We start from the raw sequence: 23173 nt of genomic DNA, 5'->3' as shown, positions 1-23173 counted from the left end.
AGCTTGGAGCAGGCGTTTGTCTATTTTAGATCATTTCTCCAAGTCAAGACAGCTGGCAGCTTGGAGAATGCATTTAAAGTTAAAGTTGCTTTATTTCCACTCTCCTTCCCCCATCCATTTCCCTCCCTCTCTCCGTTCCTTCCTTCCTTCCTTCCATCCTGCGGCTCTCAAACATCTGATGTTCATGTCTTGTGGCTCTCAAACATCTGACGTTTATTCTATGTGGCTCTTACGTCAAGCAAATTTGGCCACCCCTGGGCTATACCATGCAACTCTCTTTCCTCAACAACCTTCCAAGAGAATACCTTCTAACAGAGCAGGTCTAATCCTTTTTATCTTAAGCAGCAGAAACATCATTTCCCCAGCTAACACCCACCCCATGTGGGTAAGCAAGGGATACTTCTCCCAGGGTCACTTTGGATCGGGACCAGAATGATCAGTAAAAGGAGAAAGCATGAAAACCAAAGCTCTTCTTTCTGTGCTATCTGAAACAGCATAGTCCCTGGAGGGCTATACAGTGTAATATTTCTGAATTTATAGTTCAGCGTTAAGTGTGCAATTTCCCCTTATTCCAGGCTCGGACAGTCGCCTGCAAAGCGCCTCGCTCAGAACGACTTCATTTTGCCTATGAATTCTCTTTCCCCTCCTCATCCCTAAGAGGAGGAGGAGGAGGAGGAGATCGCTCTTGTTAGGCCCATAAATCATCCCTGTAATTGGTGATCAAAGGCCTGTACAAGTCCAGGCAGATATTCCCGCTTGGCAGGTGCCCGTTCCAGCACCATGTAATTGAATAGCACTTGCTGTGATGTATCGGTGCCCCTGGTCTCCAAAAGATGTAACGGAATCAATGTGAGCTTTCAGCGTGCCTCAGAAAGTAGCAGGCGAAGAGGACGCGCCGAAGATTCCCAAGTTTTATCTTCCTCCAGAGCGATGTTCGGGTGACAGCTGGAGTTGAAAGCTGTCTCGAGCACTGTTATCGGGACAGTTATCTGACATCAGAGGAGCGGCAAGTTCTGCTGCCTGCCCTCCCTCATCTCTGTCAGGGAGACGGGGCTGCTTACAGGGCTTTTCTCCCCCGTCTTTGCCTTTTTTCTGATTTAGCAAGAGATGTGTAAATAAAACCCAGTACATCAAATGAACTTGCCAGGCAACTGATTTCCATGACTGTGCCATGAAGCACCTTCATGCCAAATCACTGACTATCTCAGCCGTGTGCGAGCCAGTCCTCAAGGATGCTTAGGCCGCTTTCCCTTCCCAGTCAAAAACTCCCATGGTCTTTGGAAAAGACAGCCATTGACAGGGAGGGCATGTGATACACCAGGGGTCCCCGAGCTTTTTGAGCCTGTGAGCATCTTTGGAGTTCCAACACAATGCGGTGGACACAATCTCAAAATGGCTGCCACAGAAGGCGGAACCAACCACAAAATATTTGGAATAGCTAGCTAGCTGGATGGCTTGATAGACAGACAAATGATAGATGATAGATGATAGATGACAGATGACAGATGTTAGATAGATAGATAGATAGATAGATAGATAGATAGATAGATAGATAGATAGATAGATAGATAGATAGATAGATAGAAAAGCATTTCATTGGTTGCAATCACACATGCTAAATAATGCACTTTCAATTCACTTTCCAACTGGATTTTATTGTATGAACTGGCAAAATCCAGTTGGAAACTGCACTGCTGGTGGATTGAAAGTGCATTATTTAGCACATGTGATCACAGATTTTGACATTTCAGGCAGAAGCTCTGGATGCCTTTTAATCTGCACAGACAATCGTGCAGCCCTTGGTGGGCACCAGGACAAGTGTCCATGGCTGTCATGGTGCCCATGGGCACCAAATTGGGATCCCTTGCTATACACAGACCCTTCACTGCTTAGCCTCTGGGGATGATGTACTAAGCCTTCTGCTTTCATTTCAAGTAGGGGGAATTTCTACAGATTCAGGGGCAGTACCTGGGGAGGAAAGAGATTTGGGAGGGGATGGAGAGCTCAGTGGGGACAGAGTTCTCCCCTTCCCCCCACCCCCATGAACTTGCCATTTCCTCTGCCTTTGCAGCCCTCCAACACCTCTCCTGGTGCTGCCGAGTGTTTTTAGAAAGTGGGTGGGGCCAGGTGCTCTCTTGCCCAGCAGGGCTTCTGATTGGCCACTGGACATCTAATTGGCTGTGTAGGTTTTTAAAAAGTTCCAATAGCAACTATCACCACAACACAAAGATCTTTACTGTGTGGCTGAAGGTAAGCTGTGTGTCGGCGAGAAAATACTTTTCGAACAAGACATTTATGTTAAGAGGCGTGCTGTAAAACAGAGCTTCAGCTTGAAATGATGAAGAGTTGACATTAGCTTTATATGCAAAACCTTGCTTCCTGCCATTTCGTGGATGGCTTTGCCTTCTGTTGCAGCCATTTTGTGGTGTTCATCACCCCTTGCCAGCATTCCACAGACTTGAGAAGAAATGCATTTTTTTTTTCCTTTTGGAGGTTTGAAATGAGCAAAACCTTCACTTTGAGTTTTAAAAGCCCCCCCCCCCTTCTCTCTGGTCAGAGGACAGGCAGGAAGGGGAAAGTCAGTACAAGTGCTTTCCAGAGTTTCCTCTGGATGGCCAACAACAGGGCATAGACTCCAAGGCCTTCCCCTGATGTTGCCTCCTGGTTCTGGGATTCAGAGGCTTAGCGCCTCTGAATGTGCAGGTTCCCCTCAATCACCATAGAGGTGTGGCACTGTGGCATACCACAGCCTCACTGAGGTAAGGGTAGGTGGCCAGTGGCTTCCCTGTGGCATAAGATGCAGTGAACTCATTCACCTAAGGGGCCAAAATTCCTTGGGCTAGCCCAGGGCGGGGGGAGAGGAGCAGTTAGGGTTGCCAGCTCTGGGTTGGGAAATCCCTGGGGATTTGGGGGTGGAGCCTAGGGAAGCCGGGGCTTGGGGAGGAGCCTCAGTAGGGCATAATACCATAGAGGTCACCTCCAATATGTTTTTATGCTAGCTAGGCTGAATGTTTTTTTCCAACTGCAGAGCTAAGGGGACGTTTTGCTAAAATTCCATACTCAGACTGATTGTGTGACTGTGCATCAGGTATAATAGAGACACTGGATCACTTTATGTTATTCTGCCATCAGTGGACTATGCCCAGAGCCTTTTGGATTATCCCTATTTTACATAAACATCGACTTCCTGTGGAATCTTGGGTGATAACTACAGCTGGCAGAAGTGGACCCTGAAATAACTCACTCGGTGGCAAAATATTTGTCAATAGTGCTCTCTCTAAAACAAAGGCCTGGTCGTGCTGCTCATATGTACTAAGATTTTAACTCTAATTTTATATTGTTATGACGTTTTATAATGTTAAAGAGTTTTACAGAATTTTATATTAATATCAGGTAGTCTTTCAGACTATTTAATTATGTTTCGTGATTATGATTATTGGTTTTCCCTCTCGTTGCTAGTCTATTTTGCTTTTAAATTTTTGGTGATTTGTTTTCTATTTCCTGTCTTGTTTTATCTTGAGCTTAAGACCATCGGTCAAAGAAGTGAAGAAATAAAAGGAAAGGAAAGAGAGTTCACCTCCAAAGCAGCCATTTTCTCCAGGGGGACTGACCGCTGTTGTCTGGACATCTGTTGTGTTATGTATGTGAACTCAAGGGAAGACTTTGGCTGTTCCTGCCTGGCTCATTGGAGCCATACGGACTGAGCTTGCGGACTTGGGAACAATGGGCTGAAGGATCCAAATCTCTGCTACCCTGGACCAACCACAAGCCCCCACCGGTTTGAATGACCCAATTATGTGCTTGTACGGGAATACAGAGATGTATATAGATTTGGCCCTGTGGCCCCAGTCTTTTAGTGTAGCCTTCTACTATGCTGCTCCTAATAAAGAGCTTGTTGTCACTGATCCTGAGACTCCTCAATGCGTAGAACCCACTATGCAATAAGCGGGAGATCTCCAGGCCCCACCTGACCACTCTAGCAGGAACTAGAAAACAGGAATTGTCCCTGGTAAATGTAGCCAGTCCTGTTATCCTTCCTGGGATCATCTTCCAATTAGATTGCTGCAATAGGGCCCCCGTGAAGACCAAAAGATGACCTCTCCTGGCTTACTGTCTCCAAACTCACTTTCACCAAGTATGGCTATATATCCCCAGTATCCTAGTGGATTTCTCTTTTAGGATAGTATATCAGAATAATGTGTTTGTATTGACATACTCAAACAAGGGATATTGGCTGTTTATCTCATTACATACACTAAGCCCATCTTCCACTATATTTTAATGTGTTTTTTTTTTCTAATGGCAAACTAGAATGATGTATCTATTTATGTTATATGTTAAAAGGTAAATTAGTTGGACAGGAAAAACTTCTGGGAGAGAAATGCCTTCATTTTGACCCAGGCTTATTAGCAATAGCAGCGCTTTTTTTGAGCAGGAATGCACAGGAATGCAGTTCTGGCTGGCTTGGTGTCGGGGGTGTGCCCTGATATGCAAATGAGGCCCTACAGGGCTTTTTCTACAAAAAGCCCCAGGCAAAACAATGGTGATGTCAGGGGGTGTGGCCTAATAGGCAAATGAGATTCTGCGGAACAATAGAATAATTAACAGATATCCTTACATTCTGACATGTTACTGCTTTATTGGTTTCCCACACTATTGCAACCCAGATCAAAGTTTTTCTGAATTTGTTAATTTTACTGTTCTGCTATTGGATTTGAACTTTGCACCACTTTGCATTCTAAACCCCACTAGCTATATGTAGCTCTGCTTACTGTACCTTATACCTCGTCTGAAGAAGTGTGCATGTACACAAAAGCTTGTATTCTGAATAAAAGTTTGTTGGGCTTAAAGGTGTTGCTTGACTCCTGCTTTGTTCTACTGCTTCAGACCAACACGGCTGCCCACCAACTCTCCTCTCACTCATTTCCTCCCTCTCCCTAACTATCCCAGACCTATGTTTCCTTCCTTCTGAACTGATGTTGTGTGGGGTTGCTAGGCAACCCCATAATGCCAGTCCTGATACTGTGATGCATCTCACAAGATCACGCTCGACTTTTCTTGAGCTGTGGGGTCTGTACTTTGCTGGGGTTGATTTTCTGTTCCCTGGCTTGTTAAAGGGGGGGGGGGGGAGGGTTCCACTGTGAGGATTTTTTTTATCTGCACAATGGTGCCAAATTTGGGGAAAGATGGCAAGGGAGGGCATGAGGGGAGAGGAGATCTCATTCTCCACTCCCCCACCAGCCTCTGTCCCCACACTCTATGGAGCTGATAGGCAGGACTAAAAACTTTTTCAAAATGCCCTCTGGAGAAAAATCAATCCCATGAGTCTTTGCTTTCCATCATCCACAGTTGCATATAAAAGCTGTGTGTGTAAAAAGGATGGCCTAAAAGAAGCCAAGCAGCTGGGCACACACACAACAAAGCGACATTTCACACTAGGCTTCTTCCAGGTGGAGAGCCCTTTTGCTCCCGACGCCCTTTTGCTCTCGGTTTTCGCACAAGCTGCTCCTGAGCTGGGAGTTGGAATGCCGCTTTCCCGCTGTGACCAAGATCCTCTTACAAGTGGTTTCTGCTTGCCATAAGAGAGTGGTGCACTAACTCCTAGCTTCACAGCAGCTTATGTGAAAACAAAGAGAAGCACTGGGGGCAAAAGGGCTCTTCACCCGGAACAAACCCTAGTGCAAAATCGGTAAAAAAAACGAATAGAATGAAAAGACAGCATAAAATAGCAATCTACAAAAAAAAGACAAAGTTCTTTGTATTACCAAGTCACAGTGTTTTGGGTTGACATCCTCCATGTTGGACCTGAAGATCTCCTGGAATGACAACTGATCTCCAGGCGACAGAGATCAGTTCCTCTGGAGAAAATGGCTGCATCAGAGGTTGCTGAGAGCAAAACCGAGAGCAAAAGGGCGTCGGGAGCAAAAGGGCTCTCCACCTGGAAGAAGCCTAGTGTGAAATGTCGCTTTGTTGTGTGTGTTCCCAGCTGTAGGGCATTGTATAATGGCAAAGTCCCTCCCTTCCCCAAACCCTCCCCTTCCTAGGGCCCACCCACAAAATCTCCAGGCATTTCCCAACCCAGAGTTGGCAACTGTGGACCGGTGCTAGAAGAAACATTGTGGAGATCAATGGTTTGGGTCAACAGTGGCAGGGAAGCACATTGAGCCCACAGCCCATGATGTCCCTCATTAGCCTATTTGGTGCAGTGGTTAAGAGTGGCAAGCTAATCAGAGAGAACCTCCACTCCTCCACCTGCAGCTGTTGGTGTGTCCTTGGGTCAGTCATAACTCTCTCAGAGCTGCTCAAGAGCAGTTCTCTGAGAGTTCTCTCAGTCTGTTGTGGGGAGGGGAAGGAAAACAAGATTGTAAGCCACTCTGAGACTCCGAGTGAAGGGTGGGGTATAAATCCAATAGAGAGCCAGTTTGGTGTAGTGGTTAAGCGTGTGGACTCTTATGTGGGAGAACCGGGTTTGATTCCTCACTCCTCCACTTGCACCTGCTGGAATGGCATTGGGTCAGCCACATCTCTCACTGAGCTGTCCTTGAAAGCGCAGCTTCTGTGAGAGTTCTCTCAGCCCCAACCACCTCACAGGGTGTCTGTTGTGGGGGAAGAAGATAAAGGAGATTGTGAGCCGCTCTTAGACTATGAGATTTGGTGGAGGGTGGGATATAAATCCAATATCATCTTCTTCTTCTTCTTCTTCTTCTTCTTCTTCTTCTTCTTCTTCTTCTTCTTCTTCTTCTTCTTCTTCTTCTTCTTCTTCTTCTTCTTCTTCCCTGCTAGCCGAATTAAGTGAACGATTGTGCATCATTCTAAGGAGCAAAAATAAAGGGATCTGCTTGGAAATCCTTTTCTGCCCTTGACATTCATGTGGCCCACCCCTCATGAAGTGATGCTGAGTATCTCAACTGAAATCAAGCAGAGATGCATTGCAATACCCTCCACCCCGGGGGGCTTTGGTTTATAGTTTCTCCCATGCATACTCCCAACTGTCATTATTTTGCTAGTTTGATAATGGTTAGGGCTGCAACCCAATTAAAGAAATCTCAGCTGAGCAATTGTATACATTGTACTTGCTTAATTAACTGATTACATCTACATATATTTGCATTTGAATGAAATAACATTACCGAGGGAAAAAAAATATGTAGGATGATATAGATGGGTGCTGTTTTAGAAGAGGCATTCCCTGCTGTATGAAGGAGACGGTGAAATGCCTCTTCCAAGGGTCCTTTTCTCCCATGTGTAAGAAGGGAAAACTGACTCAGGTGTGGGAGAGAAAGAAAGGGAAATGCTCCAAGAAGCATTCTCTCCCATCTAAGATAGATGGAATAACGTTGGAAGAGGCATTTTCCCCATGTGCGAGGTAAGGTGGAATGCCTCTTCCCAAAGCCTTTTACTCCAGTGAATGGGAGAAGGCAGGGAGGCCTCCTGTGAGAGAAATGCCACTGGACATAACCAGATTGTAAATCTGGACGGAGGCATAGCCCAGAAACGAAGCCAGACTGGGTCTCAATTGACGAATGATCGTACTCAAAATTGGAGGAGTTAAACGCAATTCATTGCATGAGAGTTGTGACTGAGGAAGGCATGACCGAAACCGGTCATGCCTGAATTATTCCCTCCCTGAATCTCCCTGAATTATTTCTACAATTATTGAAGACTACAAGAATTTGGACTGAATGGAATTTTTTTCACTGGGACTTTTTGATGGAATTTGTATGTTACTGTATCTTTAAAGTGTCAATTATTTATTATAATAGAATGTGTTTGTTCTACTTGGATTTTGTATTTTTTGCTACTTCCAAGAGGCATGCCCTACAATATGTGAGAGGAGATGTATCCACCACCCAGGTTTTGCAGCTTCAGGGACCATTCCGTTCTTGCTTCCATATCATCCCCAACCATAAGAAGACTCGGCATAAGAAGTCTTGGGAGGTGGTGGGCTCTCCTTCTTTGGAGGTTTTTGAACAGAGGCTAGATGACAATCTGACAGCAATGAAGATCCTGTGAATTTAGGGGGTGAGATCTGTAAGTTTCCTGCATTGTGCAGGGAGTTGGACTAGATGACCCTGGAGGTCCCTTCCGGTCTATGATTCTAAGTAGCCTGTTACTTAAAGAGGCATTGACAAACATATCCTTATAACTAAAACAATCAAGAAACAAATATTACAGTAAGGACATCTAACCTTTTCGGCATGAGCATATTACGTTGAGGTGACCAGAGCAATGACAGGGTTTGTGTCATTTCTATATCACACATTACCCAGTCTAGGACCTGTAAAGGGAGGGTGGAACCTCCCTGTTATAGGCATCTGGGGCACACATGAAGCTGGCTCCGTGTCAGTTCAAATAATAGTGTAGAGCAGGGCTTTTTTTGTAGCAGGAACTCCTTTGCATATTAGGCTACACACACCCCCCCCCGATGTAGCCAATCCTCCAAGAGTTTACAATAGGCCCTGTAGTAAGAGCCCTGCAAGCTCTTGGAGTATTGGCTACATCAGGGTTGTGTGTCCTAATATGCAAAGGAGTTCCTGCTACAAAAACAAAAGCCTCGGTATAGAGCAATCGCAGTCAGCAAAACGCAAGAAGATAAATGGCAAGGGGGTGAAGAAACCACAAATAACAATAAAAAATATCAACAAAGCTTACGTGTAATTCTTTATCCTGAAAAGTGATAATATGAATAGAATAAATTAATGCCGATTAAAGAGAAATATACATATAATAATCAAATTACAACTACATTTTTCAAATAATGAATACAATAATCCTAATAAAGCAACTGAATATCAGTTCATTGATTTCCAAAGTCTCTGAAGATGATAGAAATTTATAACTGCTCTCAATCAAAAGTCCAAAAATTAATGGCAATTATGAAGGTAAGACGATAACTCAACAAAGGACGAGGTGTCCTGATGCTTTCCCACTCATTTTAAGTGTGTCAATTTCTTCCTCAGCGTATTTGAGACAGAAGAGCACATAAAGAAGCAATTGAGTAAAACCCCCCAAAATGAAGCATCGGCTCTGTATAGAAAGAAACGCATGCTAATCTAATAGTAATGGCACAATCCAGTATCTTACAATGATCACAGGTTCAAAAGGCTTCTAAGGTTGACCTTTGTTGGTCTTAACAGTGCTATTAGAATCAGACTTTGTTCTATCTCACAGGGTTTTCGTAATGATAAAACATAGGAGAGGGAAACAATGTAAGCTACTTTGGGTCCCCATGAGGAGAAGAAGTGAATGAATCAATCAATTAATGAATGAATGGAATTTCAGCATCTGGGAGCCCTGATGCAGGGCCTGATGAAAAGGACCTGCAGGGAAGTGGTGGCCTACAGATAGGTTTGCCAGCCCCTAGGTTTTAGTTGGGGATCCCCCAGTTTTGCAGGCTCCTTCCCAACAGCAGCCAGCTGGCCGTTGGGGGAAGCCCCACCTCAACAGCCACAATGTGTCTTTAAACTTTGGCACACTTAAAAGAAACTTGCAGACTGATTGTGTTTTGGACTCTGTGGCTGATTACAGACCGGCACTTTGGGCTGACTCAGAGACCCCTCTGAAGTCGGCCCAAATAACCCCTCCATGCAGAAACATCTCAGCTGGAGGTAACCTGCATAGGCAGGGTAAACAAGTAGAGCACCTGGCTCTTCCCAGTGAGTGTGTGAACCATGTGAGAAAGGAAGAGAAGCCAGAACACTCCTTATGCTTCCATATCATCCCCAACCAGGCATAAGAAGTCTCGAGAGGTGGTGGGCTCTTTTTATTTTGCATTGATTTCAGAAGTCATGTGAATAGTAAAATGGAATTTACTAAAACCTGATTATGAGATAGAGGAAAACTCCACCCCCAGACTGCTCTCCTTTCATTTTCCTGTTAGCCTAAAAAATGGTTGAAATATAGCAGATTCAGCAACTCCTGTGAGTAAATTGCCCCAGTGAGATCACAAAAAATGTGGGCTTGCAAATGGTTTATTTTGGCTGCTTTGTGTACGTGTGTGCTCACATTAATTTAATGGAGATGCAGCTGCTGGGGAATAAGGAAATGAAGACTGCTTTCAGAAGAGCTGCACGGCTGTATTTTTTATTTATTTTAGGGAACGGGAAAGTCTCCTGGCTCCACCCTCAAATCACCAAATATTTTCTGAGTTGGACCCGGCAACTCTACTTCCAGGCCAGATTTTGTATAATTCCTTGGTACCCCACCTTTTGCCCCAATGGGGACTCAAAGCAGCTTACAGCATTCTCCCACCCTCCACTTTATCCTCACAACAAACCAGTGAGGTTGGGGAGGCTGAGAGTGTGGCATTTGACCAAGGTCATCCAACCACCTTTCATGGCTAAGGGTGGACTCAGACCTGAGTCTCCAAGATCCTAGTCTAGCTCTCTCATAACTTCACCACACCAGCTTACTGTTTGGGAACCTCTGCTCTGCACTCAAGAAAACCCCATAACCAGGGTTCTAGTGAGCCATTATTTATTCCGTGTTTATCTATCATATGTTACCACCATTTAGAAATTAAATTAACCTAATTGTCCCACTTAATAAGATCACTCTCCGGTTAGTGTCACTCCCTGTATTTTTTGCATTTTTATCTCAGCTAAGCCTAAATTATCCACTTCAGGACCTTTCCGAGGATTTTTTTTAAAAAGAATTTTTTTTATTAATATATCTCAAAAATATCCTTGGAGGTATAATTAACTTTTCCATTCAGAATTCTAATTTCTTGTCTTGCGCACATTTTTCAGTGGTGTTTAAACTATCTATTATGCAAACGCTGGGAAGTCAAACTATGAATTATGTACAAATCTATGTGTAGTTTTCACTTAATCATTGCATCTGCGTGTTTCCCAGTTCAAGGTAACAGAAGTGCAGAGTGGAGAGAGTGACTGGAGTGTAATGCTTAGCAACTGGATTTGCTTTCTATTAAAAAGTGGAGGGGGAGGGAGGAACTCTCTGCCAGTGCACTTATGCATGCAATTGTTTGAATAGTTTCTTTTTTTCTTCTCTATTACTTATTTCCCATGGCAGCTTGGGATGCTTCCCCATTTCTCATCCCTGCCACTTTGACCCTGAAACCCCTCATTTTGATTTTGCTTTTCCCTCACGCAATTCGAATGTGCGATCCTTTGTTCCCTGCCATTTTCTGTTTCCTGGCCCTGAAAAATAAATACCCGCATGAATAGATATCACATTGAAAGGGGTGAAAGGCCACCTCACATCAGCAGCTGAATCTGTGTTCCACGGAGTTAGACCATTAGTCTATCAAGGTCAGTATTGTCTTCCGACAGCAGCTCTCTGGGACATCTGGAACAATCTACGACTTCATGCTATTATCTTGGGAATTAACCTGAGACCTTTTTCATGTAAAGCAGAAGTTCCACCACTGAGCCCCAGCTCCACACCAAAAGACACAAAGACATGAATCTGCCTTATATTGACCAAGGCCATGAGTTTATCAATGTCAGCATACTTTGACTGGCAGCATCCCTGCAGATTCTCAGGCAGAGGTCTTTCACATCATCTTCTAATTCAGCAGTCCCCAACCTTTTTTGGTACCAAGGACCGGTTTTGTGGAAGACAATTTTTCCACGGACCATGGGAGGGGGAGAGGTGCATGATTTTGGAATGATACAATTGGGCACTTTATTTCTATTAGTTTAGTGTGGTGGTTTAGCGTGCAGACTCTTATCTGGGAGAACCGGGTTTGATTCCCCACTCCTCCACTTGCAGCTGCTGGAATGGTCTTGAGTTAGCCATAGTTCTTGCAGGAGTTATCCATGAAAGGGCAGCTGCTATGAGAGCCCTCTCAGCCCCACCCACCTCACAGGGTGTTGTTGTGGGGGGAGAAGATAGAGGAGATTATAAGCCACTCTGAGTCTCTGTTTCAAAGAAGGGCAGGGTATAAATCTGCAGTCTTCTTCTTCTTCTACAACTCTATGGAAAATTTGTGGGGGAGAAGATATAGGAGATTGTAAGCCGCTCTGAGACTCTAAAATTTGGAGTGGAGGGCAGAATATAAATCCAATATTGTATTATTATTATTATTATTACTACTATATAAAATGAAATAATTATACAACTCACAGACCGGTTGTTAGCAGGCCATGGACCGGGGGTTGGGGACCCCTGCTCTAATTGATTCATTGAATGGGAGACGCCTACGATTCAAAACAGACCTTCTGCATGCAAAGCAGATGCTCCACCACCAAGCCATCACCCTTCCAGGAAGACATTTCAACATGGAGAATTTCAGAAAGATTCCCAAGAGGCCACCATCGTCTCCTCTAGAAATATGAAGAGGTATTTAATAGCTTAATCTCAGAATGGATTGGATGCAAAACAGTTCCTGCCGTTGCCTAAATGCATTAAGTAGCATTTACCATTAAGCCAGGCAAGCAGTTATGTGGGGGGGGGGCGGGGTGGAAGGGATGCTGGTACACTGCTCTGCAAACCTGTGTGAATTGCACATAAGGCACATTCTTCTTATGACAGGGGAGTAAACGAAGGCAGTGCAACGACATCCTTTCCCGTTCCTTTGTGCTTGTTGTCCCTGTGGTGCTTTCCATTGCAGGTCTTCCTGGTTTGTTTTATTTCTTTGACAATATTTTTGAGCCATTTCTATCCAAACACCGCAAGAGTAATTCTGATCCATGCATTACCTGGAGCAGGGGCAATTTGGCCTACAGAGACAGAAAGCAGCGCAAAAGAAATGGTTCCTTGTTGAATTTGCACTGCAGAGAAGTCAGGGGGAAAGAGAGGGTGCTTTCATACCTGCACTGGTTTGGGGGAACTTAGGCAGGACATCCTGCCCACCTATGGGATAGTATCTGACAAAGTGAGCCGTGAAAGTTCCACCCCTGCCATAAATTTTGTTAGATGCAAAAGAACAGTGGCAGCACAATATATGAAATACAAAAATACAAAAATACAAAATATTGTGCACAAATACTCTTAACTGGTGTAAATAAAGTTCTATTATAATGAAATGAACAGCCTACAACAGTGGGCATACATTCATACAGTATAAATAGAAATAGAAAACAACAGTCTCAAAACAATATTCCAAGGAGGACCCCACACAGTCACAGAGTTTTCAAAATGAGTACAATGACTCAAAAATAAAGTTCCACAGGAGTCCCTCCGTTGTTTGTTGACTTCTGAAGGACAAATTCTAGCCTTCACGCAAACCCCGGATTTGATTGCGTTCCGCTGCTCCTGCAGCTTCCTCGTAAGTCAACTGAAAAATCCAGCCAAGTTCTTTCTCAAACGCCCATTTTGATATCTTAATTTGCAGCTATCAAAATGGGCGTTTGCAGCTAAGATATCAAAATGGGCGTTTGAGAAAGAACTTGGCTGGATTTTTCAGTTGACTTACGAGGAAGCTGCAGGAGCAGCGGAACGCAATCAAATCCGGGGTTTGCGTGAAGGCTAGAATTTGTCCTTCAGAAGTCAACAAACAACGGAGGGACTCCTGTGGAACTTTATTTTTGAGTCATTGTACTCATTTTGAAAACTCTGTGACTGTATGGGGTCCTCCTTGGAATATTGTTTTGAGACTGTTGTTTTCTATTTCTATTTATACTGTATGAATGTATGCCCACTGTTGTAGGCTGTTCATTTCATTATAATAGAACTTTATTTACACCAGTTAAGAGTATTTGTGCACAATATTTTGTATTTTTGTATTTTTGTATAAATTTTGTTAGGGCATTTTCGCACTGACCTTACTCGGGAGCGACGTCCCTCTTCACCGTGCAGCGTCTGTGCGGATTTCGCACGAATTGCTCCGCAGAACCCGGAAGAGCCGCAAAGTCCCGTGGCTTTTGCGTCACAAATGTAAACTGGCCAAAAACCAGTTTACATTTGCGATGCAAAAGCCGCGGGGCTTTGCGGCTCTTCCGGGTTCTGTGGAGCAATTAGTGCGAAATCCGCGCAGACGCTGTGCGGTGAAGAGGGACGTCACTCCCGAGTAAGGTCAGTGCGAAAACGCTCTTAGTCTTTAAGGTGCTTCTGGACTCTTGCTCTTTTCTAGTGCAGGTTCTCTCCCAATTCCGCAGGGCCTGCAAAATCGAACTTTTTCGACAGGCCCACCACAACTAACAGGGGAGGAGGCTGCCACTGTCATGTCGCTGAACAGTGTCATCTGTAAGACCGTTAATAGAGTAATAAAGGAACAGAGAACTGAGATATGGAGAAATCGCCTTTGTAATGACATCTTCCTACGGCACCTAATAATGTCGGGTTTTTTAAATTGTTTGCATATGTTCTTATTCTTTTATAATTGTAAATTGAATTGTTTTTTTTTATCATGACTGTTAGCCGCCCGGAGTCCGCTTGCAGAGTGGGTGGCATATAAATCTAAAGGAAGGGAATAAATAAATAAATATTTCTTTCATTGGACCTGGCAACCCTCGCTGGTGCATATTGCTGTTCTCAGGGCCGGAGCTAGGCTTTCTGGTGCCCTAGGCAAATCACCCACTAGTACCCCCCCCCTTATTTAAAAAAAATATAGGGACAATGAAGAGCGCCAAACTTGAAACTTTTCACATTTTAAATTGACTGATTTTTAATTTTAATTCTTCAAAAAGATGTGATAAGTTATTAAAAAAAATTGTGAGAATAAGCGCTTGCCGGCCATGCCAGGAAGGAGGGTGGTGGCCAAGGAGGCCAAGTTGCACATTGGGGAGAGGGGGGTGACTTGGCTTTGTTGAGGGCAGCTTGGTGATGGGAGAGGATAAGGTGACAGCGGTCAGGAGCCAGAGTCATGTGTTAGAGAGGGGGGCGCCCAGTGGTGCCCCCTAGGCCAGGTGGTGCCCTAGGCGACTGCCTACTTTGCCTGTTCCCATGCACTGGCCCTGGTTACTCTGGAAAAGACCAAGGGATGAATCTGGGGTCTGGAAGGGTCAGGAAAGCCATCAGGCAAAGGGGAACCCCTACCCTACCCGAACCAAAAATGCAGAGAAGAAGGGATAAAGCCTTGTTTGCCATTTCAGAGAGGCCTGGGGCACTGGTGGAACAGAATTTGAGAGTTTGGGAAGGTTTGTTTGATAGAGCAGCTGAACATTGTATGGGGCAGCTCCACATGTGCGCTGCCAGCATGAAAGTTCACAACATTTGCCAGTTAACAGGACCATCAGTGGTTGAATGGACATTTCATAACAAACCTCAGCCAAGATTGGTCATCCCTGGGGCATATGGTGCCAACACACAGCCCATGCTTCTGTGAGAGTCAGATAAACTGGCCGGCTGTGTCTGACTTGGCAAGGACACACTTCCTAGCCTGGACACCAGACTAAGTCTTGAGGACAATTTGATGTCATTCTGAAGGGATTTTTTACACTGTTAAGTGACACAGACCTTTATAAGGGGGCAGGGGGAACTAGAATGGGGAGAATATGGATTTCTTATTGTTTTTATCCAGGGATACAGAGTCCAAGGATAAAGGCAGATGAGGGAATAAGGAGCATAAAGGATTAATCAGACGTGTGATAACTGCAACTGATCCCGCTTGTTATCAAGGTTCAGCATTTTCATGGGGATCATGTTGTAGGATCACCCTTGGCATGGACCTGTCCTGACAAAGTACCAAAGCATTTATGCAATACGTCAGGCCAGCTTGAGTGTCCTAGGCTGAGCTTTTCCAAATGAGGGCAGCTTTTAATCCTGTCTTGGCCAGATATACACCATAAGGTGAACTCTGGATGCAGTGTCTGTTGCCAGCTATATTAGGGCAGGATGTAAGGTCCAACAGCAGTTACCTCCTGGTCCATTGTCAAGTAGGCCAGAAGAAGGGGTGGGAGTCTAGCCAGGGGGCTCAGTTCCCACCTTTTATAGTGGAAATGCAGTACTGCTGGCCCTTTTGATAGATAATACAGCAGATTTAGGCATGAATGCTCCATGTGTGGAGGTCCTTGACATTTAGATCTCATCCCAAGGGCACCAAGAGAATGGGGGAAGAAGAATGGGCGATCCAGCTATAGCAGATGGCTTCCTTAAGCTCCCTGAGCTGTGCCGGCTTGTAGCTAGCTATCCCATACTATTGCTTCAAGCTTTCAGTTAAAATTTCTAGATTTATTTTGAGGGCCCATATATCCACATATAACTTAACAGGGGTGTCAAACATGCGACCCAGGGGCCGAATCAGGCCCCCGGAGGGCTCCTATCAGGCCCTTGAGCAACTGGCTGTGATTGGCTTCCTTCTCCCCATCTCTTGCTTCCTTCTGCTTAACAGCTTGCTTTGCAAGGCTTGCTCAATTGCAAAGGAGCTACAGAGTAAAACCTCTATTTTCTCCATTGGCTGAGGCTCCTTCCTTGAGGAGAAAGGGGGGGGGGGAGAAGAGCTTGTTTTTCCAGTCTCTTTCAATTGCACAACAGAGCTACTGAGCCAAGACCCTCTCCCTTCTATTGACTGAGGCTCCTCCCTCCCCTGTTCCCTGGGGAAGGAAGGAAAGAGCCAGAGCTTCCTTTGTTCAGTTCCCTGGATCCCATAGGAGAAATACAAAGAAAGCACCTGTAAGTCCAGCAAGTGCTAACATTTTAAGCATGTTTTAAGGTTTTTTATTATTATTATTATTGTGTTTGTCTGTGTCCTTTATAAAGTTTATTTCTCTGCTACCTAATCTTAAATAGGCCAACATGGCCCAGCCCAACCCAACAGCTAGGTATGCTGCTGGAAATGTTTTTATTATCTGAAGTTTACTAAAAATCTAATGTTTATAACGCCATATTGTTATGTTAATTTTAATAATTTATAACTGTTTTAACCATGTTTTTATAATGTAAAACCGATGTAATGTGTATTTTATGCTGTGAGCCGCCCTGAGCCTGCTCTGGCGGGGAGGGCGGGATAGAAATAAAAAATTATTATTATTATTATTATTATTATTATTATTATTATTATTATTATTATTATTATTATTATTATTATTATTATTATTATTATTATTATTAACGTGGCCCGGCCCTACAAGGTCTCATTTATGTCAGATTTGGCCATCACAACAAATTAGTTTGACACCCCTGGGTTAGAAGATTAAGGTTAGAAGATAAAGGTTGCTGGCCTACCTGATGATCTCCACATTGAGAAGTCATAAAGGTGACACAAAAACATGGCTCCTGACTCAGAACTGCTTTGAGGGGAGGGGGGCTATGGAGTTGTTCTTTCAAGGACAACACAACCCCACCCAGAACAAGTGATATCATAAATTCTGGGTTAGATCTTATAGTAAACCAATAGCTGTTTGTTAGGATTAAGTTTCAGTTTATTACCCTGCACCTACCCCAAAACTGCCCCTGTGCCACTTTCAGGATTTCTACAGCCTCCCTGGGATCTAGGAAGTGTGAGATAGAGCCAAGGGTCATCGGTATCTTGGTGACAGCCCAGCTAGGGTTGCCAAGTCCAATTCAAGAAATATCTAGGGACTTTGGGGGTGGAGCCAGGAGACATTGGGGGTGGAGCCAGGAGCAAGGGTATGACAAGCATAATTGCACTCCAAACGGAGTTCTGGCCATCACATTTAAAGGGACCGCACACCTTTTAAAATGCCTTCCTTCCATATGAAATAATGAAGGATAGGGGCACCTTCTTTTGGGGCTCATAGAATTTGACTCCCTGGCCCAATCTTTTTGAACTTTGGGAATTAATTTGGGGGTGAGGCACTGTATGCTATGCTGAAAATGTGGTGCCTCTACCTAAAAAAAAACAGCCCCCCCCCCAGAGCCCCAGATACCCACAGATCAATTCATTATTTCTTATGGGAATAAGTCTCCATAAGGAATAATAGAGTTCCCAGCAGACATTTCCCTCCCCTCTCCCCACTTTCTGATAATCCTGAAGTGGGGGGAGGGCCTCCAAACAGGGGGATCCTCTGCCCCCACCTGGGGATTGGCAACCCTAAGCCGAGCCCAAATCTCTGGATGACCTCACCCAGAAGTTTCATAGATACGTTAAAAAGTGTGGGAGATAAAATTGAGTCTTATGGGACCCCACAGGCTAGAGGCCAAGAGGCCAAACAGCAGCTCCCATAACCTCTTCTGAGATCTACCTTCCAGGCAGGACTGGATCATCACAAAAGGTACCTCCCAATTCCAACCATGAAAGGTGGTTCAGAAGGGCTGTTGTTTAGGGTAGAGGCATCACATTTTCAGCATAGCATCTGGTGCCTGTCCTCAACCCAGAACCAAGTTTCAAAAAGATTGGGCCGGGGGTCCAATTCTATGAACCCCCAAAAAAGGTGCCCTCATCCATAAGTCTATGATTCTATTATTCTAGTGTAGAAAATCATTTTGGGGACACAGCTGAACCAGGATTAAAGTCTAGTGCAGAACTAGCCAAAGTGTGTCGTTGGGTCTCAACCAACCCATGACATCCCCATGAAATTCTACTTTATAGGGTTTTCAAGACAGGAGATGAGTAGAGGTGATTTGTCATTGCCTTTCTCTGCACAGCAACCCCAGTCTTCCTTGATGGTCTCCAAACTTAGTGCCAACCTTGCTTATCTTCCAAGCTCTAATGGAACTAGGATAGTTTGAGCTCTTAGGGGTACTCAGGGCTTTTCTTAGCAGGAACTCCTTTGCATATTAGGCCACACACCCCTGATGTAGCCAATCCTCCTGGAGCTTACAGCAGGCCCTGTACGAAGAGCCCTGTAAGGAATTCTAGCAGGACCTCCTTTGCCTATTAGGCCACACACCCCTGATGTAGCCAATCTTCCTGGAACTTTCAGTAGGCCCTGTACGAAGAGCCCTGTAAGCTCTTGGAGGATTGGCTACATCAGGGGTGTATGGCCTAATATAAAAAGTAGTTCCTGCTAAAAAAAAAAAAAAAAGCCCTGGGGGTACTACAAGGATAGATCAATTAAAAAAATGCTTGATACATGCACTTTGCCACTTGGTAGAGCTGTGTTGGGACAAAGTTGGCCCCATGTTTAAGCATCCTAACTCTGGACCTCTTGCAAGACATCGGTTTGGGGCAGTAGTCAAAAGTATATTTGTTGGAGCTAGCTATCTCCCCTCCACTTTCTGCATATCTGAGCAGCCTGTGGTGTGCATACCTTGGAGGAGCACTTAGCATATTAAAGGTGTGGGCAGATGGCAAGTCTTTTATGATTTATCTTAGACCTTCAGCTCAGTTGAGCAAGTTAAAAAATGTGGCAGCATTACCCATAGTTGCAAAAAAGAATGGAACCCACATGGCACTTTAGTGTCGTTTATTGAAATTAGATGTGGCTTGACACAGTTGCTCTCATTTTGCAGGTTGAGGGGACTATTTGTCCTATGGTTCGACAATCTGAACTCTGACAGTTATGAGCTAAACTGTCTTTTCTGGTGTTGTCAAGCCGGGGTGCTCTGGTGGATCATTGTCTGCATCCATGGCATCATTTTCTGGGCTAATAGAAAGGTGGTATACAATATAGAATATGCAGTGACAGTTTAGAATAGGGGTGTCCAACCTTGGCTTCCCTGGGCCACATTGGAAGAAGAAGAATTGTCCTGGGCCACACATAAAATACACAAACACTAACAATAGCTAGGGTTGCCAAGTCCTCTTCATCCCCCGGTGGGGGACATGCGCATGCGCAATGCGTGTGTGTGATACTAAATGACGTCACCCGGAAGTGACGTCATCAAAATAGCGGCACCTTGTGGGGCCGCTCTAGGTGTTTCTGGGAAAACTCTATGGTTTTCCCAGACGCTCTAGCCATTTTGGGAGGTTAAAACTCTATGGTACCTATTGTGGCTAGAGTGTCCAGGAAAACCATAGAGTTTTCCCTGGAAATACCTAGAGCGGCCCCGCATGGCGCCATCATTTTGATGACGTCACTTCCGGGTGAAGTCATCGTGCCAGCGACGCAGGAGGAGATTCCCTCCGCCAGCCCAATGTGGGCTGGCTGGTTGAGAACCTCCTGGGCAGGAGATTCACCGCCCGGACCAGGGGCTTGGCAGCCCTAACAATAGCTGATGATGAACTTATAAAGAGAAGCCATGTTGGATCAGACCAATGCCCCATCCAGTCCAACACTCTGTGTCACATAAGAATGTAAGAGAAGTCATGTTGGATCAGGCCAATGGCCCATCCAGTCCAACACTCTGTGTCACACAGTGGCCACACAGAAAGATGGACCACACCAGCACTGGGTCACAGTTTACCACCAATGTCTTCACTGCCATCACTTATATACCTGATGATACACTTCCAGCCTTTTCTCATTGCCTTGAGAGGCTGTTCTCTGCCTTACATCATCTTGTTGCACCTTTGGGAAATGAATTGGCAAGTCACTTTGCTTGCAGGGACAGGAGGGGCTGGCCTTTCTCAGAGTCTGGTTTCTGGGCGTATGCGTGTAATTTGTTCTGAAATGCTCCCAAGATCAGTTTGGAAATATGCAAGTGATCCAAAAGTACATAGCTAAAGCCAGAATATGCTGGAAGATGGCATGTGTGTTCTTCACCCAGGCATCAATTTATTTATTTATTTTATTTATCTGAGATTTATATCCCGCCCTTCCCACTAGGTGGCTCAGGGCAGCTTACAACATGTAAAACTAACATAAGATGTAAAATTAAGCATTAAAATTAACATTACATAATTTATAGTTAAAAATCTAAACATTTGTTATATACATAAAACATTAAAATCATTCAGCGGTCTTAAGCTACGCTCAATTCAAATTCGATGTTCAGTGTTCAGTGTTCAGTACTCTGTGCCGGTTAGTTGTGGGCCAGCCGGAAGAGGGCTATCTTATAGGCCCTGCGGAATTGGGTAAGGTCCCGCAGGGCCCTTACCTCTTCCGGCAGCTGGTTCCACCAGGATGGAGCCATTACGGAGAAGGCCCTGTCCCTTGTAGCTTTCAAACGGGCTTCTTTTCAAGCACTCAATGCTTTGCCTTCAGGCAGCCAGTTTGGTGTAGAGAGCCGGTTTTGAGTTGTGGTAAAGAGTGCAGACTGTAATCTGGGAGACCTGGGTTTGATTCCTCGCTCCTACACATGTAGCTGCTGGGTGATCTTGGGCAAGCCACAGTTCTTTCAGAGCTGTTCTCTCAAGAGCAGTTCTCTCAGAGCTCTCTCAGCTCTACCTACCTCATAGGGTGACTGCTGTGTGAAAAGGAAAGCAAGAAGAATGTAAGCCACTCTGAGTGATGGGTGAGGTATAAATCCAATCTCCTCCTCCTTCCTGTATAGGATCAATGCATCTCTCTGAAGAGGAGTTAAGGCACTCCTGAAGAATATGTTTTGGGATCTAGAGCACATAAACTAAGGGACCTAAGCAAGTTAAATCTCCTCTTGTAACAATTGCATTGTGGGTAAAACATAGAAGTAGGGGGAGGGACGGTGGCTCAGTGGTAGAGCATCTGCTTCGTAAGCAGAAGGTCCCAGGTTCAATCCCTGGCATCTCCACTAAAAAAAGGGGTCTAGGCAAATAGGTGTGAAAAACCTCCGCTTGAGACCCCGGAGAGCCGCTGCCAGTCTGAGAAGACAATACTGACTTTGATGGACTGTGGTCTGATTCAGTATAAGGCAGCTTTGTATGTTCATATGTGCTGGTGAGCATCTGTTGGATGTAGATCAAGATGAGTAGCCATATTTGTCTGTAGCAGTACAAAAGAGTCTCCAGTGGCACCTTAAAAACTAACAAAATTTGTGGCAGGGGAGGAGCTTTTGGGAGTCACCTCTCACTTCTTCAGCTTATACCCTGCCACAAATTTAGTTGTCTTTAAGGTGCTACTGGATTCTTCCTCTGTTCTACTGCTTTCAGTATGATGGTGCAGGGGACCTTTCTCAGAACAGCGGCTCAAGGTGGATTTGGCCTGGCACTACTAGAAACCCCTTGATGCAGCCGTGACACAAAGTGTGCAGCTAAGAGGAAGGGACACGGCAGACTTGTTTGCAAAATCTATCAGTGCTCGTACAGGAGGAATCTGAATGGCAGACATGACTGTTCGTGGACTCAGAGCCTGGGTAGGACCGCACAACATTGCAGGGACAGGAAGAGGAGGAGGTCTGACTCTACCATATTCCAAATGTTTAGTACATTTTGCTGCCTGTTCCAAATCCTTTTTGCTGTATATCCAGGGGTGGAATTCTAGCAGGAAGAAGAAGAAGGAGGAGGAGGAGGAGGAGGAGGAGGAAAAGAAGGAGAAGGAGAAAAAGAAGGAGGAGAAGAAGAAGACTTCAGATTTATACCCCGCTCTTTTCTCTGAATCAGAGCGGCTTACAATCTCCTATATCTTCTTCCTCCACAACAGACACCCTGTGCGGTGGGTGGGGCTGAGAAGGCTCTCATAGCAGCTGCCCTTTCAAGGACAACTCCTGTGAGAGCTACGGATAACCCAATGCCATTTCAGCAGGTTCAAGTGGAGGAGTGGGGAATCAAACCCGGTTCTCCCAGATAAGAGTCCACACACTTTAACCAATACACCAAATTGGCTCTCACCAAACTGGAGCTCCTTTGCATATTAGGCCACACACCCCTGATGTAACCAATCCCCCGAGAGCTTACAAAAAAAAAGCCTTGTAAGCTCTTGGAGGATTGGCTACATCAGGGTGTGTGTGGCCTAATATGCAAAGGAGCTTCTGCTAGAATTCCACCCCTGTGTATATCAATAAAGTTTCGGGCGGAGTAGACCTTAAAGGCCAACACCATTTCCAAAGCTTTTACATATCTGACAAGGAGAACCTTGACTCTCGAAAACTTATACCCTGGAAATCCTGCCGGTCTTTAAGGTGCTACCGGTCTCACATCTTCCCCTTCAACTGCAGAGCAGGATAGTTTCCCACCTGAAAGGAACTGAAAGAGTTGTGGCCCTTTAATTACTCAAGAAAACGCTTGCCTCTCTTCTTCATTCGACGTCTGTTTTCAAACATTAATAATTTTGACCTTGGACTCAATCGCCACGGTCATTAATTAGAATTAAGACTCATTTATATGGTTTGAGACTCTCCCATGCATCAGTTTCCAAGTGAAGCTGAAGTCTTTATTGCTTGTAATTGTTTGATTCGATCTTCCACCGTCCTCAATTTTCCCCTCCGCCGAGGAAAGAAAAATGCAGCCTGGTACTTTCGGTTCAAACTTATAATGGGTTGGAGGGGAGGGAGTTATTGCTTCTGATTTCTCACGAGGACTAGCGGCTCTCAGGAGGAGGGAAGCAGGCTGCAGCCAGCCTTGCTGCTTCCC

The 23173-nt window shown here is 44.9% G+C and overlaps 1 non-coding gene across 1 annotated transcript; it reads left to right on the top strand.

Annotated features, from left to right (window-relative positions):
• Positions 1 to 21329: 21329 nt before the first annotated feature.
• Positions 21330 to 21396, top strand: TRNAT-CGU (transfer RNA threonine (anticodon CGU)). Its single transcript has one exon. It is a non-coding gene; the product is annotated as a tRNA-Thr (tRNA).
• Positions 21397 to 23173: the final 1777 nt, after the last annotated feature.

The sequence above is a fragment of the Heteronotia binoei genome, chromosome 12, assembly GCF_032191835.1.
Source record: "Heteronotia binoei isolate CCM8104 ecotype False Entrance Well chromosome 12, APGP_CSIRO_Hbin_v1, whole genome shotgun sequence".
In the NCBI taxonomy this organism is placed as follows: Eukaryota; Metazoa; Chordata; class Lepidosauria; order Squamata; family Gekkonidae; genus Heteronotia; species Heteronotia binoei.
The sequence above is the reverse complement of the archived record's forward strand: the minus strand, read 5'-3'. Positions and strand labels throughout refer to the sequence as shown.